Source organism: Miscanthus floridulus, chromosome 18 (genome assembly GCF_019320115.1).
Source record: "Miscanthus floridulus cultivar M001 chromosome 18, ASM1932011v1, whole genome shotgun sequence".
Classification (NCBI taxonomy): domain Eukaryota; kingdom Viridiplantae; phylum Streptophyta; class Magnoliopsida; order Poales; family Poaceae; genus Miscanthus; species Miscanthus floridulus.
The window spans coordinates 118,489,016-118,508,160 of NC_089597.1; positions in this window are offsets into that span (position 1 = coordinate 118,489,016).

Consider the following 19,145-nt stretch of genomic DNA (forward strand, 5'->3'; position numbering starts at 1 on the left):
AGATCCAGAAAAGAAAGTTCATGGCAAAGTTGCCTGTAGCGATTATATCAGGTCAATGAAGAAAGCAATTGAGGTTGAATCTCCTACTAAGAAGAAATAAATTTTTTGCTATGTCTCTAGCAAATGAAATGAATGAATATAAAATATGCAATAAATAAATGGATTATGAAGATCCATATAGTTCCTGAAGAATATAAATCGCAACATATAAAAATTAAATCTCATACCATGTATTAAGAAGTCTAAGGTAGAATATATTCCTTTATGAATATTGAAGTCTTAAGAACAACATGTCCTAAAAGGAAAAGAGTCATCGGACGACTTTGTAGTGAATAACACTATCTTATTGTGTATATCACATAATAATCTCTCATGTAGTAGAGAATATATCTCTTAGAAGAGAAATATTATTCACCGAAAAATAAGAACATCCTTAAAAGAATTAATCCATGTAGGATTTACGAGTTGATTATAGAATAAACACCATTAATCCTGAAGTGAATATAGACCCGAGAGAAAAAAATGAGGAATCCTAAACACCATGAAGGTGTCATACAAACACTGAAAAAATGTATATTGCAAGGCTAGCAATAAAGTGTTGATATCCTCTAAATACCATAGAAGATATAAGAATAATAGTGACTTTAGCAATTGAATTATCCCATAAATGCCAAATGCAAGACTAGATTTATTATTTAGTGGTACAATCAAAATCCCGAAGATTTGTAGAACATATAATTTAAAAGTCCACTAAAAAAATATAAGTATTCAAACTCTAGTATAAGATTTGATGTACTATCTAGAAGATTAAATAGTGTAACTTATGAAAGGTCCTAATATGGCTAGAGGGGGGTGAATAGCCTATTTAAAAATCTACAAATCAACTAGAGCAATTTGATTAGTATGACAAATAGCGAAATACAAACTTGCTCTAGCTCTACAAGGGTTGCAAGCCACATATCCAACAATTCTAGTTGCAATGATTACTAGGCACACAACTTGCAATGTTACTACTCACTAAGAGCTCTCAATCTTGCTACTCTAAAGAGCTCCACTAGATGAACTTAAAATAACAAAGCAAGCTCTCAATTCTAATTACACTAAAGAGCTTGCCACAACTAGTTTGTAAGAATATAAATGAGTGAGTAGGATGATTATACCGCCGTATAGAGGAGTGAACCAATCACAAGGTGAATATTAAATCAATCACCGGGAGAATACCAATTTTCTCCCGAGGTTCACGTGCTTGCCAAGACGCTACGTCCCCGTTGTGTCGACCAACACTTGGTGGTTCGGCGGCTAAGAGGTGTTGCACAAACATTGTCCACATAATTTGGACACTGCAAGAACCTACCCACAAGTGAGGTAACTCAATGACACAAGCAATCCACTAGAGTTACCTTTTGGTGCTCTGCTGGAGAAGGTACAAATCCCCTCACAATCATCAAAGATGGCCACGAACAATCATCGACTCGTGCCAATCCTCCTCCGCTGCACCAAGCCGTCTAGGTGGTGGCAACCACCAAGAGCAACAAGTGAATCCCACAGCAAAACACGAACACCAAGTGCCTCTAGATGCAGTCACTCAAGCAATGCACTTGAATTTTCTCCCAATCTCACAATGATGATGAAACAATGATAGAGATGAATGAGAGGGCTTTGGCTAAGCTCACAAGGTTGCTATGTCAATGCAAAATGGCCAAGAGAGTGAGCTTGAGCCGGCCATGGCGCTTAAATAGAAGCCCCCACGAAATAGAGCTGTTGTACCCCTTCACTGGGCACAACACGGTGTGACCGAACGCTCCGATCAGTTCGACCGAATGCTGGAGCCCAGCGTCCGATCGCCCGATGCTTGCCACGTGTCATCGGCTTCAAACGCCGATCGCCGATCTCAACGGTCAAGTGATGACCAAACGCGTCAGTTAGAAAGTGACCGGGCGTAGGACCCTAGCGTCCAGTCATTTTCAGTAAGGTTCCAAATGCTAAATTCCACGACCGGACGCGTCCGGTCAGTTATGATCGGACGTAGCACCAGCGTCCGGTCCTTCTGCAACTTCTCTGCGTCGCCTACGTCACTGTATGTCAGCCTGACCGGATGCACTGTGCCAACGTCCGGTCACTTTCAACGCCAACGTTCGGTCGAAAACCGACGCCTACACGCTCTCTGCTGCCACTGACCGGACGCAGAACCCCAGCGTCCGGTCACCACGTGACCAGCGTTTGGTCCACTCTGTGAGACCCTGTCTTTTCTGTATAGGGCGCCGGTGAAGTTTCTAACCCTTGCTCAAATGTACCAACCACCAAGTGTATCACCTTGTGCACATGTGTTAGTATATTTTCACAAGCATCTTCAAGGGTGTTAGCACTCCACTAGATCCTAAATGCATATGCAATGAGTTAGAGCATCTAGTGGTACTTTGATAACCGTATTTCAATACGAGTTTCACCCATCTTAATAGTACGGCTATCTAACCTAAATGTATCACACTCGCTAAGTGTCTTGATCACCGAACCAGAATGGCTCCAACTATTTATACCTTTGCCTTGAGCCTTTTGTTTTTCTTTCTTCTTTTCAAGTTCAAGCATTTGATCATCACCATGCCATCACCATCGTCATGATCTTCGCCATTTCTTCATCACTTGGAGTAGTGCTACCTATCTTATAATCACTTTAATAAACTAGGTTAGCACTTAGGGTTTCATCAATTAACCAAAACCAAACTAGAGCTTTCAACTTATTTACCCAATAATCCTCTGAAAGGATTCATTAGCCTGAAGGATAAATTTTATTTATTTTGCACAACTAATAAGTGGTTATTTATGCATGAAGCATATTGCTCTTGTTTACTCATATTATAATTCATAGAAGAATTGCAAGCCAATTTTTTGAAAGATATAGTATTGTGGTACTGTATACCATTAATTAAGCACACATTTATGAAAAGTGTGATTTGAACAATAAAGTTCAAAGTATGGCTTTATAAGGGGGAGCATATTTGATTGAATCTACCTTGAAGGTAAACCACTAAAAATACAAATATCAAGTAGATCATATTTACTAAAACATTGAAGTTTGACGCATAGATAGTGAAGATCAATATCTATTTACGAAGAATAGAATATTATGAAGAATACATGACCAAGAAGGTTAAATATTGCACTTTTTTTTCCTATGTAAGTTTTTACTTGAAGGTTTCTCACGCAAGGTTTTTAATGAGACAACATGTGCAATGCAATTAATGAATGCGATGCACTCTTTTCTCCAAGAACCATTTTTTCCACTGGATTTTGGATGGAGTTTTTAAAGGCATGTGCATATCGTGGTAATCGTATAAGGGGGAGTGTTGTAAAACATACGGGCTCTATCCTAGAGAAAGGAGAAGGAGGATTTCTAATCCTAATCCGTTTATATGTGGGCTCTTTACTAAACTCTTAGGCCTTGGCATGACTATATATACGTGGGAGCTCTATGTTGTAATCATCAATATCCAGAGGAATAAAGAATAGTCTCCTTATTTCTTGTGTCTATGTGTTTTACTTTCATCTACTATGTTGATTATGAGAGACTAAGAGGGAAAGGTCCTAACCGCTGGTGATGTGTTTTATAACAGGTTTTCCCTAACTAAATCTCATGGAGTCATGGTTCTGGATTGAGAAAAAAAATCTAGTCCTAAGTACTATTTTGTATCACAGGTTTTTTACTTTGTAATAAATTTCAATTTGATAAGAAGACATTCTGGGCCGCGCACCGATGGCTTCTCGGATTCTTCTTCTCCCTCGACGTGTCGGCCGTCGCCAACTCGCCATGTGTGTGCTGGTGCTGCTGATCCTATGACTACACATGTTGCCGTTGTTTATGGGGTGTTTGGTTCTCCAGATTAAAATTCAGTCTCTATCAAATCAGATGTTTGATACCAATCAGGAGTATTAAACATAGGCTAATTATAAAAATAATTACACAGATTGAGGTTAATTTGTAAGACAAATATATTAAGCCTAATTAGTCCATGATTTGACAATGTGGTGCTACAGTAAGCATGTGCTAATGGTGGATTAAATAGACTTAATATATTCGCCTTGGGGATTAGCCACGGTTTCTGCAATTGCTCCCCCTACATATGTGCTAAGAGTTTGGATTGTAGCTTGCACATATGCTTAGATAGGAAATATAGGAGACAATTTCTACCGTATGATGCTAAGGTATAAGAGATGGACCTTTGAAGTGTGATACAAATCGGAGTACACCAATAAACCATCCTTAGCACCATTAGTAACTATATACACACAAAAACTAGAATACCCCATGAGATCAACATTACAAGCAAGGGTCTAGTTTCTATAAAATGAACATAAGTCTAGTTATTTTAGCCTATGCATGCTAGTTTCTCATTTCATCATTGAAGCCTATAACTAGCATACACCACACAAGCATGAATATTGAAATTTAAAACTTGTGCCATGCAAGCAAATATATGAAATGCACATTCAAATACAATATATAAGTTTATGAGCTTGCTCCCCCTACTTGTGTGCATTTTTTTATTGATCTCCTTACCATGTCATTTCATTTGTTTTCATTTGTTTGCTCCTCCTATCTTACTATCTTTGCGAATTTTTCTCTCCCTTTGTCAACAATTAGCACAAAAGGTGAGCTCAAATTATAGATAGGTTGAGGTGAAACCATGTGAAATAAGAATCATTTTCCCAATTTGGTTCAATCTAGATCACTTGCAAAAGATATTTAACTCGGTTTGATCCAAGGACAAGCTTCTTCACACCTCTAAATAAGGGTTATCTTGTACCATGTTGAGTTAAACACTTATAGCTTATTTTCTAGATCAAATACTAGGTTTACAAGCCCATAAACATGTCATATGCTACCACTAGATCATTTCAAACATATAAGCAATAGTGGTACCATACAAGGATCAAATTTATTTGATTTTAATGAATGAGCCTAGGACATGATAGGAATGACTAGATGCACTAAACAAGTCCTTAGCAATAGATGGATGACATGTCAATCAACTTTACCTTGCTTTGCTCAAAGGAGAGGCATGTCATATAATAGGAGGTGCATCAATACATATTGGAGAAGTCAAGTATGTTCAATTCATTCCTTAGCTTGCAAAACCTCTTTTCATCAAGTGGCTTGGTAAAGATATCGACAATTTAATCTTCGGTGCCCACACTCTCAATGCAAATGTCTCTTTTTTGTTGGTGATCTCTTATGAAATGATGGCGGACATCAATATGCTTTGTTCTTGAATGTTGAACCGGGTTGTTGGTGAGCTTTACGGCACTCTCATTGTCACATAGCAATGTCACTTGCTTGAATTTAATTCCAAAGTCACTCAAAGTAGCCTTCATCCAAAGTAATTGAGCACAACAACTACCGGCCGAAATGTACTCCACTTCGGCGGTTGAAAGTGCTACACTATTTTGCTTCTTTGATGACCAAGACACAAGTGATCTTCCCAATAGTTGACATATGCCCGATGTGCTCTTTCTCTCAACTTTGCATCCCGCATAATCAGAGTCCGAATATCCAATCAACTCAAATCTTGCTCCTTTAGGATACTACAATCCAACATTTTGTGTATACTTTAAGTACCTCAATATTCTCTTTGTTGCTTTCAAATGACTTTCTCTTGGTGAGGCTTAGAATCTAGCACACATGCATACACCAAACATCACATCCGGTCTTGATGCGGTCACATAAAGTAGGCTTCCAATCATAGACCGATACATCTTTTGATCCACCATGTTGCCACTAGCATCACTATCCAAGCTTCCACTTGTCTCCATTGGTGTACTGATAGCCTTACTATCATCCATTCCAAACTTCTTGAGCATGTCCTTGATATACTTGCCTTGACTCACAAATGTGCTATTCTTCATTTGCTTGATTTGAAGACCAAGGAAGTAGCTAAGCTCTCCAATCATGAACATCTCAAACTCACTTGCCATCATCTTGCCAAACTCCTCACAAAAATCTTGATTTGTTGATCCAAAAATGATATCATCAACATAGATTTAAATTACAAACAAATTATTTCCAAGCTTCTTGATGAAGAGAGTGGTGTCAACCTTTCCCATCTTGAATTCCTTAGAGAGTAGGAAATTTCTCAATCTCTCATACCATGCTCTAGGTGCTTGTTTTAATCTATACAAAGTCTTTCTCAACTTGTAAACATGGTTGGGTTTCTTGTCATCTTCAAAACCGGAAGGTTGCTCAACATACATAAGCTCATTGATGTACCCGTTGAGAAATGCACTCTTCACATCCATTTGATATAACTTGATGTTGTGGGCACAAGCATAGGCTAACAAGATCCTAATTGCTTCCAATCTTGCAACCGGGGCATATGTTTCTTCAAAGTCAAGACCTTCAATTTGAGTGTAACCTTGAGCCACTAATCTTGCTTTGTTCCTTATTACTATTCCATCTTGATCTTGCTTGTTCCGAAAGACCCACTTGGTTCCAATCACATTATGATCCTCAGGCCTCTCAACTAACTCCCATACTTGGTTTCTTGTAAAGTTGTTTAGCTCTTCATGCATAGCATTGACCCAATCAATATCCTTCAAAGCTTCATCTATCTTCTTAGGTTCAATGGATGACACAAATAAGAAATACTCACAAAATGAAGCCAATCTTGATCTAGTTTACACACCTCTTGAAATATCACCAATGATAGTGTCCAAGGGATGATCTCTTGCAATATTGGTTGGTTGAAGCCCTTGCACTTGATTGCTTGCATTTGATAGATCACTTGGTTAAGTTGATGAACTAGCCACTTGTTGTTGATCTTGCACTTTGTCATCACTAGTTCTTGCTTGAACTTGATCATAAGAACCACTAGCTTGCACATTTGAGTTAGAGAGCACTTGATTCTTGTCATCTTCAACATCAATCACCTCTCTAGGCCTTATATCACCAATGTTCATGTTCTTCATTGCATTGACCAATTGAGTGTCTCTTACATCATCTAGATTCTCATCTTCCTCTTGGGAACCATTTGTTTCATCAAACTCCACATCATGAACCTCCTCAAGAGTACCACTAACCAAATTCCAAACTCTATAAGCCTTGCTAGTAGTGGAGTAACCAAGCAAGAAACCTTCATCACATTTTTTTTTCAAACTTACTCAATCTAGTGCCTTTCTTCAATATGTAGCATTTACAACCAAAAACCTAAAAGTATGCTATGTTGGGCTTTCTTCCATTCAAAATCTCATAAGGTGTCTTCTCCATCATGGGGTGACAATAGAGTCAGTTGCTATAATAGCAAGCCATGTTGATTGCTTCGGCCCAAAATGAATGACTCACATTGTACTCACTCAACATTAATCTTGCCATGTCAATCAAAGTTCTATTCTTCCTTTCAACTAAGCCATTTGATTGAGGAGTGTACTTGGCCGAGAATTGATGTCTAATTTTAAATTCATCACACAACTCATCAATTCTAGTGTTCTTGAATTTACTATCATTGTTACTTATAACTTTCTTGATGGTTGTTTCAAACTTATTATGAATGCCCTTAACAAATGATTTGAATGTTGCAAACACATCACTCTTGTCAACAAGAAAGAATACCCATGTGTATCTAGTGAAATCATCCACAATCACAAATCCATATTTGTTTTCACCAATGCTTGTGTATGTGGTTGGTCCAAACAAGTCCATATGCATCAACTCAAATGCCTTAGATGTGCTCATCATGCTCTTCTTAGGATGTGTGTTACCAACTTATTTTCCGGCTTGACATGTACTACACAGCTTATACTTCTCAAATGTGACATCTTTCAAACCTCTAACTAAGTCATGCTTAATCAACTTGTTTAATTATTTCATTCCAACATGACCAAGCCTTCTATACCATAACCAACCCATGCTAGACTTAGTGATCAAACATGTTGTCAATTGAGCTTCTCTAGCATTGAAATCAACCAAGTATAGATTTTCATATCTAAATCCTTCGAATATCAAGTTAGAGCCATCTACACTTATAATCTCTACATCATCCACACCAAATATGCACTTGAAACCAAGATCACACAACTGAGCTACCGACAAAAAGTTGAAGTTCAAGCTCTCTACTAGTAGCACATTTAAAATACTCAAGTCATTGGATATTGCAATCTTATCAAGCCCTTTAACCTTGCCTTTGCCATTGTCACCAAATGTGATACTATCAATCCCATTGCTCTTGTTTTCATTGATTGAATTGAACATTATTGGATCATTGGTCATGTGTTGTGTGCACCCACTATCAAGCACCCAATGCCTTCCTCCGGCTTTATAATTGACCTACAAAAGAAGATCAATTCTTTTTAGGTATTCAAACTTGCTTGAGTCCTTGAAGGTTAGTTACCAAGGTCTTTGGTAACTAAATGGCCTTCTTCTTTGGGCCCACAATTGGTGTACTAATGAACTTAGCCTTCACACCATTGGCACCCTTAACAAGCATGTAATAAGAATCAAATTTAATTGAGGATATAATAGGTAGCTTGTTCTTGTTAATCTTGCAATATTGCTCTACATGCCCAACTTGCTTGCATCTATTGCAAAACCAACCATTGCCCTTCACAAAGTTAACTTTGGGAGTGACAAAGGCCGCTTTGCCTTTCTTGAGGGTATAGCCTAATCCCTCTATGTTGAGAGAAAACCTTTGGCCGCCCAAGCACTTTAGCAAGCGGGCATCTCCACCATAGGCATTGCCTAAGGCACGAGTGAGCTCATCACCTCCTTCTTGAGGGTCTCATTTTCCACCATTAATGAGGCATCACAAGTGAGACCATCACTCAAAGGTGAAGTAGAAGTAGTAGTGCTACAAGAAGTGTTAGTGGGAGCAACTATAGTGGGCTTATAAAAATATTCATCAATAAGATCACATGTTAGTCCCACATCACATAATCCAATCACTTGCTCCTTCTTGGCTTCCTCTTTGACTTGCTCGATGAGAGAGGAGTGAGCTTTCTCAAGCTTAGAGTGAGCTTTGCCAAGCTTCTCATGAGCTTTCATTAGCCTCTTATGAGTGGCATTGAGCTCATCAAGGGATTGCTCAAGAAATTTGACTTTCTTGTTCAATTCCTTGCACTCCTTTCTCTTCATCTCAAAGCAAGTATGCACTTGCTCGCACATGTCCATGAGCTCCTCCTTGGAGTACTCCTCATCATCATCATCACTCCTACAAGCATCACTTTCACATTCATCATCATCACTCACATCATATTTTACCTTGGTAGGTTTTGCCATGAGGCATGTCGAAGGAGTGTCAAAGATGGAGGGCTTGTTGTTGATGGCGATGCTTACTAGTGCTTTCTTGATAGATTTCTTGCCATCATCACTAGAGTCATCACTATCCGAAGATCCATCACTATCCCAAGTGACCACATAGCCTCCATCCTTCTTCTTCTTTTGGAAGGTCATTCTCTTCTCCTTCTTCTCCTTCTTTTCTTTCTTATCCTTCTTGTGCTTCTTCCTCTCATCCTCATTATTATCACTATTGTAGGGATAATTTGCTACAATGTGATCGGGACTCTTGCAATTGTAGCATCTTCTCACATATTCTTTGCTTTTGGTGTGATCTCTTCTTTTTCTTGCATCATAGCCCTTCTTCTTCATAAATTTTCCCATCTTGCGTACAAAGAGGGCCATAGCTTTATCATCAATATCACTAAGATCATCATTATCACTTGATTCTTTCTTGGACTTGCCCTTGTTTTTGGATGATGATGAGCTGGCCTTGAATAATATACTCTTCTTCTTCTTTCTTCTTGTCATCTTTGTCATCCCCCTCCCTTTCCACACGGTATGTCTCTTGGGTCATAACATCACCTAGTATTTGGTTAGGGGTAATCTCCTTCAATCCTCCTCTTATGATAAGCAATCTCAACATCTCAAATCTTGGAGGTAAGCACATCAAGAACCAATGAGAGACATCATCAACCTTGATCTTCTCTCCCAAGGCCTTCAAGTTGTTTACAATCACTTGCAACCGATGGAACATTTCTAGAATGCTCTCATCTTTCTTCATCTTGAAGCTTGTCAACTTATCCTTGAGAATGTACAACTTAACACTCTTCACCACCGGTGTGCCCTCATATGTTTCCTACAATCTCCTCCACACCTCATTTGCTCTTTCACAATCCTTGATTTGCTCAAATACCTTGGAATCAATGGCATTGTATATGGTGTTGAGAGCCATTGTATTGCATTGCTTGTTGGTCTTGTCTTGGTTGGTGGGGTCATCGAGATCAATGATAGCATAGTCATTCTCGGTCACCTCCCATACTTGATCATTGATTGAACTAAGATACATCCTCATATTTCTCTTCCAATAATTATAGCATATGCCATCAAAGAACGGTGGTTTGCCCCCCACATGGTTGAACACAACTTGAGCCATAATTTGACACCGAGGTTGTTAAGCCTTCAATCAAACGGTGACCACAGCTCCGATACCACTTGAAAGGTCCTAATATGGCTAGAGGGGGGGTGAATAACCTATTTAAAAATCTACAAATCAACTAGAGCAATTTGATTTGTATGACAAATAGCGAAATACAAACTTGCTCTAGCTCTACAAGGGTTGCAAACCACCTATCCAACAATTCTAGTTACAATAATTACTAGGCACATAACTTGCAATGTTACTACTCACTAAGAGCTCTCAATTTTGCTACTCTAAAGAGCTCCACTAGATAAATTTAAAATAACAAAGCAAGCTCTCAATTCTAATTACACTAAAAAGCTTGCCACAACTAGTTTGCAAGAATATAAATGAGTGAGTAGGATGATTATACCGCCGTATAGAGGAGTGAACCAATCACAAGGTGAATATTAAATCAATCACTAGGAGAATACCAAATGGCAAGAGACAACCAATTTTCTCCTGAGGTTCACGTGCTTGCCAACACGCTACGTCCCCGTTGTGTCGACCAACACTTGATGGTTCGGCGGCTAAGAGGTGTTGCACAAACCTCGTCCACACAATTTGGACACCACAAAAACCTACCCACAAGTGAGGTAACTCAATGACACGAGCAATCTACTAGAGTTACCTTTCGGCGCTCCACCGGGGAAGGTACAAATCCCCTCACAATCATCGAAGATGGCCATGAATAATCACCGACTCATGCCAATCCTCCTCCGCTGCACAAAGCCGTATAGGTGGTGGCAACCACCAAGAGCAACAAGTGAATCCCGCAGCAAAACACGAACACCAAGTTCGACCGGACGCAGGACCCCAGCGTCCGGTCGCCCGATGCTTGCCACGTGTCATCGGCTTCAAACGCCGATCGCTCGATCTCAATGGTCAACTGATGACCGGACGCGTCAGTTAGAAAGTGACCGGACGCAGGACCTTAGCGTCCGGTCGTTTCCAGTTAGGTTCCAAACGTGAAATTTCACGACCGGACGCGTCCGGTCGGTCACGATCGGACGCAGCACCAGCGTCCGGTCCTTCTCCAACTTCTCTACGTCGCCTACGTCACTGTATGTCAGCCTGACCGGACGCACCGTGCCAGCGTCCGGTCACTTCCAGCGCCAGCGTCCGGTCGAAGACCGACGCCTACACGCTCTCTGCTGCCACTGACTTAACGCAGGACCCCAGCGTCCGATCCACTCTGTAAGACCCTGTCTTTTCTGTATAGGGCGCCGGTGAAGTTTCTAACCCTTGTTCAAATATGCCAATCACCAAGTGTATCACCTTGTGCACATGTGTTAGCATATTTTCACAAGCATCTTCAAGGGTGTTAGCACTCCACTAGATCCTAAATGCATATGCAATGAGTTAGAGCATCTAGTGACACTTTGATAACCGTATTTCAATACGAGTTTCACCCCTCTTAATAGTACGGCTACCTAACCTAAATGTGATCACACTCGCTAAGTGTCTTGATCACCGAACCAGAATGGCTCCTACTATTTATACCTTTGTCTTGAGTCTTTTGTTTTTCTCTTTCTTCTTTTCAAGTTCAAGCATTTGATCATCACCATGCCATCACCATCGTCATGATCTTCGTCATTTCTTCATCATTTGGAGTAGTGCTACCTATCTCATAATCACTTTGATAAACTAGGTTAGCACTTAGGGTTTCATCAATTAACCAAAACCAAACTAGAGCTTTCAACTTATTTACCCAATAATCCTCTGAAAGGATTCATTAGCCTGAAGGATAAATTTTATTTATTTTGCACAACTAATAAGTGGTTATTTATGCATGAAGCATATTGCTCTTGTTTACTCATATTATAATTCATAGAAGAATTGCGAGCCAATTTTTTGAAAGATATAGTATTGTGGTACTGTATACCATTAATTAAGCACATATTTATGAAAAGTGTGATTTGAACAATAAAGTTCAAAGTATGGCTTTATAAGGGGGAGCATATTTGATTGAATCTACCTTGAAGGTAAACCACAAAAATTACAAATATCAAGTAGATCATATTTACTAAAACATTGAAGTTTGATGCATAGATAGTGAAGATCAATATCTATTTACGAAGAATAGAATATTATGAAGAATACATGATCAAGAAGGTTAAATATTGCACTTTTTTTTTCCTATGTAAGTTTTTACTTGAAGGTTTCTCACGTAAGGTTTTTAATGAGACAACATGTGCAATGCAATTAACGAATGCGATGCACTTTTTTCTCCAAGAACCGTTTTTTCCACTGGATTTTCGGATGGAGTTTTTAAAGGCATGTGCATATCGTGGTAATCGTATAAGGGGGAGTGTTGTAAAACATACGGGCTCTATCCTAGAGAAAGGAGAATGATGATTTCTAATCCTAATCCGTTTATATGTGGGCTCTTTACCAAACTTTTAGGCCTTGGTATGACTATATATACGTGGGAGCTCTATGTTGTAATCATCGATTTTCAGAGGAATAAAGAATAGTCTCCCTATTTCTTGTGTCTATGTGTTTTACTTTCATGTACCATGTTGATTATGAGAGACTAAGAGGGAAATGTCCTAACCGCTGGCGATGTGTTTTATAACAGGGTTTTCCCTAACTAAATCTCATGGAGTCATGGTTCCGGATTGAGAAAAAAAATCTAGTCCTAAGTACTATTTTGTATCACAGGTTTTTTACTTTGTAATGAATTTCAATTTGATAAGAAGACATTCTGGGCTGCGCGTCGACGGCTTCTCGGATTCTTCTCCCTCGACGTGCCGGCCGTCGCCAACTCGCCATGTGTGTGCTGGTGCTGCTGATCCTATGACTACGCATGTTGCCGTTGTTTATGGGGTGTTTGGTTCTTCAGATTAAAATTCAGTCTCTGTCAAATCAGATGTTTGCCAATCAGGAGTATTAAACATAGGCTCATTACAAAACTAATTACACAGATTAAGGTTAATTTGTAAGACAAATCTATTAAGCCTAATTAGTCAATGATTTGACAATGTGGTGCTACAGTAAACATATGCTAATGATGAATTAAATAGACTTAATAGATTCGCCTTGAGGATTAGCCACGGTTTCTACAATTTATTTTATAACTAGCTCATATTTAATGCTCCTAATTAGCCTCCTAACATCACCAGAACTAAACTGTAGCCACGTTCCAAACACCCCTTAATCCTGCGGTGCCGCGAGGGCGCTGGATCGCGAGCTTTGGATGGTTTCCAACTGCGTGCGTGTGGGCGTGTAGACGTCATCGCACCTACTAGATCATCGCGTCTCCGTGTTCCTGCTGCTGTCCTCTGAATCCGGATCGGTAGTGGCATCTGACAGACATCGAGCAATACTACAGCAGCAAGTTGAGCACCGGCCGCCGTCGGTGACGTTTCAGTCGCTGTCAAAATTTGTCTCCTGAATCCTGATCAGTAGCAATTGGTGCTCTGGCCTGGCGTGCAAGGCCACGTTTAGTTTCAAAAAGTTTTCCCAAAAAATACTACAGTAACTATCACATCGAATCTTACGATATATGCATAGAGTATTAAATATAGACGAAAAAAAACTAATTACACAGTTTTATTAGAAATCGTGAGACAAACGTTTTAAGCCTAATTAGTCCATGATTAAATACTAATTACCAAATAAAAACAAAAGTGCTACAGTAACTAAATTCCTAAATTTCACCCGACTGAACAAGGCCCAACTTGCGCTGCGTACCCTGTGCCCTTCATTCCTGCTGACTGCCAACGCTGCTGTCAGAGCTGTGCGGAGGATGAAAGATTGAAAGAACCGGCAGAGACAGCAGCGTGCTCCGCTTCGGAATCGTGTTGCATGCACGGACGGAGAAAAGAATCCGAATCCAGCCGATCTGTCTATCGTCTCTCATCTCTGCACTGCAGTAGTGTCCAGCCAGACCCCGAGACAGCGTCGCTGCCTCGCTGGACTGTTCTTATCCTCGAGACGATTACGATCGATCCCCTCATGATCTGCGCCGTCACACACACGTTTGTTCAAGTTTTTAGTGTAACGTACCAACAAACTAATCACAGAACGGCTCCATTTGTTTCAGGCTATGCCGCGAAGATTAGGCTGCCAGTCTGCCACGACCTGGGCACACGAGAGACGAAACTTTAGCCGAAAGAGACGGCTCGGGAGACGGTAGCGGCAGCTTCCGACCATGCCGGCACCGTCGTTGGGAGCTGGGAACTCGCCGCTGCTCTGCAACTGCATGGCACGGCAGGGCTCGGAGAGAACGGTGCTTTTTTTTTAAATTACACAGTACAACGTAGACGTTCATAACACACATATTTATTTTTATGGACATACGTACGCAAATCCTACTTTTTTTAGCACCTCCGAAGGACTAAGCCGACAGATCTTGAAATTGACGAAGTCACTCCATGTGCCTCACTGGCGTCGTTAAATCCTAAAATAAATTCAAAAAAATACGGACACCCGTGAACCCGGGTGGATAGATTCCGCGACAAGGAAATCAGTTGAGAGAGAATGGTGTTAGTTTTATTAGCGGACCGGCTGACGACTTCAGAGGGTACGGCCTTCGATTGGAGGAGTTTCTTTCCTTCTGAATGTTCAAAGACTAATGGGCCAGAATGTACGTACCTCTTAGCCCATTTAATATTGGCCTTTTGATTTCCTTCTAACTTTGTTGCAGGCTGCATGCAGTCACGCCGATTTTCGACAGCTTATATGCATGTGGCGCTTAGTCAAACAGTTCTCAGTTTTTTTAAGAAAAAAACATTGTATTACCTACTACTTGACCGTGAGTTGCATATATTAGCTGCTTAATAAGGTTGCTTCATTTTCACAAAATGATTTACTACAATCCAATAGGAAATGAGATGATGGAACGTCAACTGACCTGCTTAAAATCTGAAGAGATCCACTCTGCTTAAAATGATTTGCACCAAGCCACGCACCGACTACACCAATTAAAGCTAAGGACCGATTACGCGAAGTCGTGCAAAGAAACTACAACAAAGAGGTGAACTCTTTCCTTACTGAATATGAATGTATTAAAAATGAGAATTTTATACTACCTAAATGTTGTACATATGTTTTACTAAGGTTTACACAAGAAGGAGGCGCTGCTGGACCAAAGGAGATGAGTCACACCAAGGAGAAAATGGTTTGTACATGAAAGCTGAACCGGCACACTACATGCTGACAGAAGACTAAAGTTCCAAGAGCTACACACACCAACTGATGAAGATTCACCGTACAAGATGCATATGGACGGAAACATCATCAAGTCTACTTTCACCTCCAACAAACGGCTCGTCTTTTCGACCGTCCATTAAGGAGTAATGTCCAATTTAGTGAAGACTGGCAGGAAGGCTGAAAGACACACGAGGCTTCTCGGGAACCCATTGTTTCCACCCTTCACCTTCCTAATCAGAGAAGAAACTCACGAGACTTTCACACCTAGCTAGGAGGGGTGTTCCTAGTCTAAGGGCCCGTTTGGTAGGAAGAAACGATTCTGTTTCTGAAGGGAATCGGCTGAAACGGATCCAAACGAGTTACTGCCCCTAGAATCGGAACCGAAATATTTCAGGCTCCTTCATTAAAACTAGTATATTGCCCGTGCTAACGCTATGGTGAGATTTAGGATAACACAAATTAAACAAGCAAAATCATGTATATGCTTTAGTGATTTTGAAAAATCATCGATCACATATTATAATATTAGAATACAAAAGAGGGTGAGAACATAGGCACACTACAAAAGCTAGTCATCTCATGGTCACACTTACAGACTTACTGCAAACTTACTGCAAATAGGGTGAGAACATAGGCACCAGCAGCGACACCCAAACATATTACAGACCCTAAACTGCAGGGAAGAAACCAAGATTACAACATCAGGGGGACCACCTCCATACGAAACCAAAGTAGTAATACAGAATTCAGCAATTGTCATGATATGGTACCTGAAAAAATCAAGGACATCAGCAACTGATCTGCAAGGTCATCGACAAATGGCACAGGCACATCAGCTGAAGCAACAGCGAGGCAGCCTTTGGACAGAAGAACAGTCCTTGGAAGCAAGACATGTCTACCACACAAGAAGAATTTCCCCAATGTATTAAGTTGCTGTATCTATGGCCAAGCTTGCTACCTTTACCAAAAAAAATCTAGAGGCAACAAAGGCACATGATTTAAGGCTACATCCGGATAAGTTACGAGCGCGGGCTTGTCCTCGTCTCCATATACAGAAACCGATAGAGGGCCATGCCTCGTCTTTACTCGATGCTCCTGAGGAAACACAAGTCACAGCACATGTTCAGGATCATCAGAATTCAGTCCTGTACAGAGAAATAACACAATCAGACATATTTTGAGTTTGACATATTACATCTAATTCCTCATTAGTTGACACCGGGACGAATCAAGAGCGTGTATTCTCAGAAAGGAAGAAGGGAAAGGAAAAGCAGTGAAGTACCGACTGTTCCAATGGCGACGCCTGCGCTGGTGCTCCTGCTGGAGTGGTGCTCCAGCCACCCCATGTCCATGCTCGAGTCCTGCAAGCGCGTACACCAGAGAATGGCAGGAAAAATAAACTTCAAAGTCACTTGAGATGAACTCAGAGATAAAAACAAGGCATTGCCATATATCACGGTATGAACATGATGATAGGCTAAAGCCTTCACCATGATGGTTAGAGATCATACCGTCACAAACTTGCTTAAGTTTTAACAGGCTAAAAAATCAACCTTCCTAGGAAATCGTGTTACATGAGGATTCACTTTACCTTGAGATTGGCTGCTTCAAGGTTAGCTCCTCTTAAGTTGGCTTGTGTAGGCTTTTAGCAGTCTGAAAATCCATTTGACATGGGCAATAAGATGCACAGGTAAAAATACGATTTCAATATTTATGGTTTACAGCCTACTAAAAGCCAGTTGATATGAATCTTTTATTTGCACCAATCTAGGTAAATAATATAGCATTATCCCTATGAAGGAAAACAAACAGGCATGTCTCTTGAGTGCACTTCAGCAAACACTGAATTCTGCTGCCACATTTTGGATGCTGATATATAAACATAGTATCACTGCACTAACATCCAACAACAGAGCAAAAATAATAAAAAAAATACACTATGATTTATTCCACTGTCTATAATGATTTTGACATGGAGTATAGTGTATGTGAACAGGAACACAATATGCTGAGTAGTGTGCACAATGGTTTGCATACCTGTAAATGGGCATAATGAAGATCCGTTTCAAAGAAGCTACATCGTGTTAAGCATGCATCTGCAAAATAAACAGAGCATATGTTTTTCTTTTTATCATAGCAACTCAATGATGGTTCTTGCAAAAATACGGAAGTATCAAAATTCATACACAGTGCTAGAGACATAGTACCATTGACAAATATATTCAACAATAGTACAGTTGTCAAGAACCAAGTAATGAAGGAACAGGATTAATGTGAGCATTGCTACCTTTCAAGTTGGCACTTCGAATAGATTTGCTCCAATAAACTCACACCTGCTATTCCGAAACAGTGAACATGAATGCCAAATGAGAGAGAGAGGAGCCACGCAGTTGCTGATAAGAATGGTTTCTTACTCACGCAAATTTGCGTTTTGGAAAGATGAAGACAAATCTTCCACCTGCTGATAAGAATATAGAGGTACATTATTATCAGTAAAATGTTTCTTTTTATACAGAAAAAACTTAGCCAAGAACTAAACTAAGAAACTCTTTTTAAGAAATCTGAGACAAAATTGAAACATTTATACAGTCATATTGTAGACAAGTAAATTAGCATATTTTCTACAGCCTGCTACTGCTAAGAAGATGGCAAACAACACGAAATCCAGGTGCTCATCAGAGGTGGACCTAGAAAAGCACCCATAATTTTCGCAAAAAAAAAAAAAACAAATATCAGAGTTAGTAGTAGAATTAATGCATACATAGTCTAACAATTAGGACAGCTTTCCTGACATCACGAACCATTAGTTCTTATGGCATGATGGATGACTTCAGAGTAGAATAACAGGGAATCACATCACAGACATACAAATAGCCATAGTTCAGAACCATACAAGAAGTATTATAGCTAAATGAAACAATTCACCAAATTACAGATTCCAAACTGACGTTTCAGATTTAGGCACGAAAACAGGAACTGTTAAACGCAATTAATATATAATCATCTGATTATTCCTTTATTTTTGTGCTCTGTTATCAGAGTTATCAGCCAAGAGAAATGATCTATGCATACAAGCTACAATTCGTTTGCGGCCAGGATACAGTTGCACCTAATACTGAATACTTTGCCTAACTTCATGTCTCATTTCTGCAATATAAATACAGGATAGATCTGAAAAGGAAACAAATCATGTCTCACTTCTGCATATGTACACTTGGCTGCATACCCCTAAATTAATGAGCCTACAGTATCATAACAATTGGCTAACTAAATCAGAGTATCATAAACAGAGGGGCATTTAAAAAGGTTCATAGCAGGGGTACAAACGATCGAGAGAGGGACATGTCCCAAGTCTCTGATGGAATGGTCGAAAGGGTTGCCGAGAGCTTGGGTCGCTGCTCAGCTGTGTGTGAAGTGTTGTGTGTGTTTAACTTATGTGTCAAGAGTCGCTCCCCTTAGTGGGGGGCTCTGCCCTCCCTTTTATAGACCAAGGGGGGAGCAGGGGTTATAGATGGGAGAAAAGAGAAAAACCAGGGGCCAAGAAGCCCC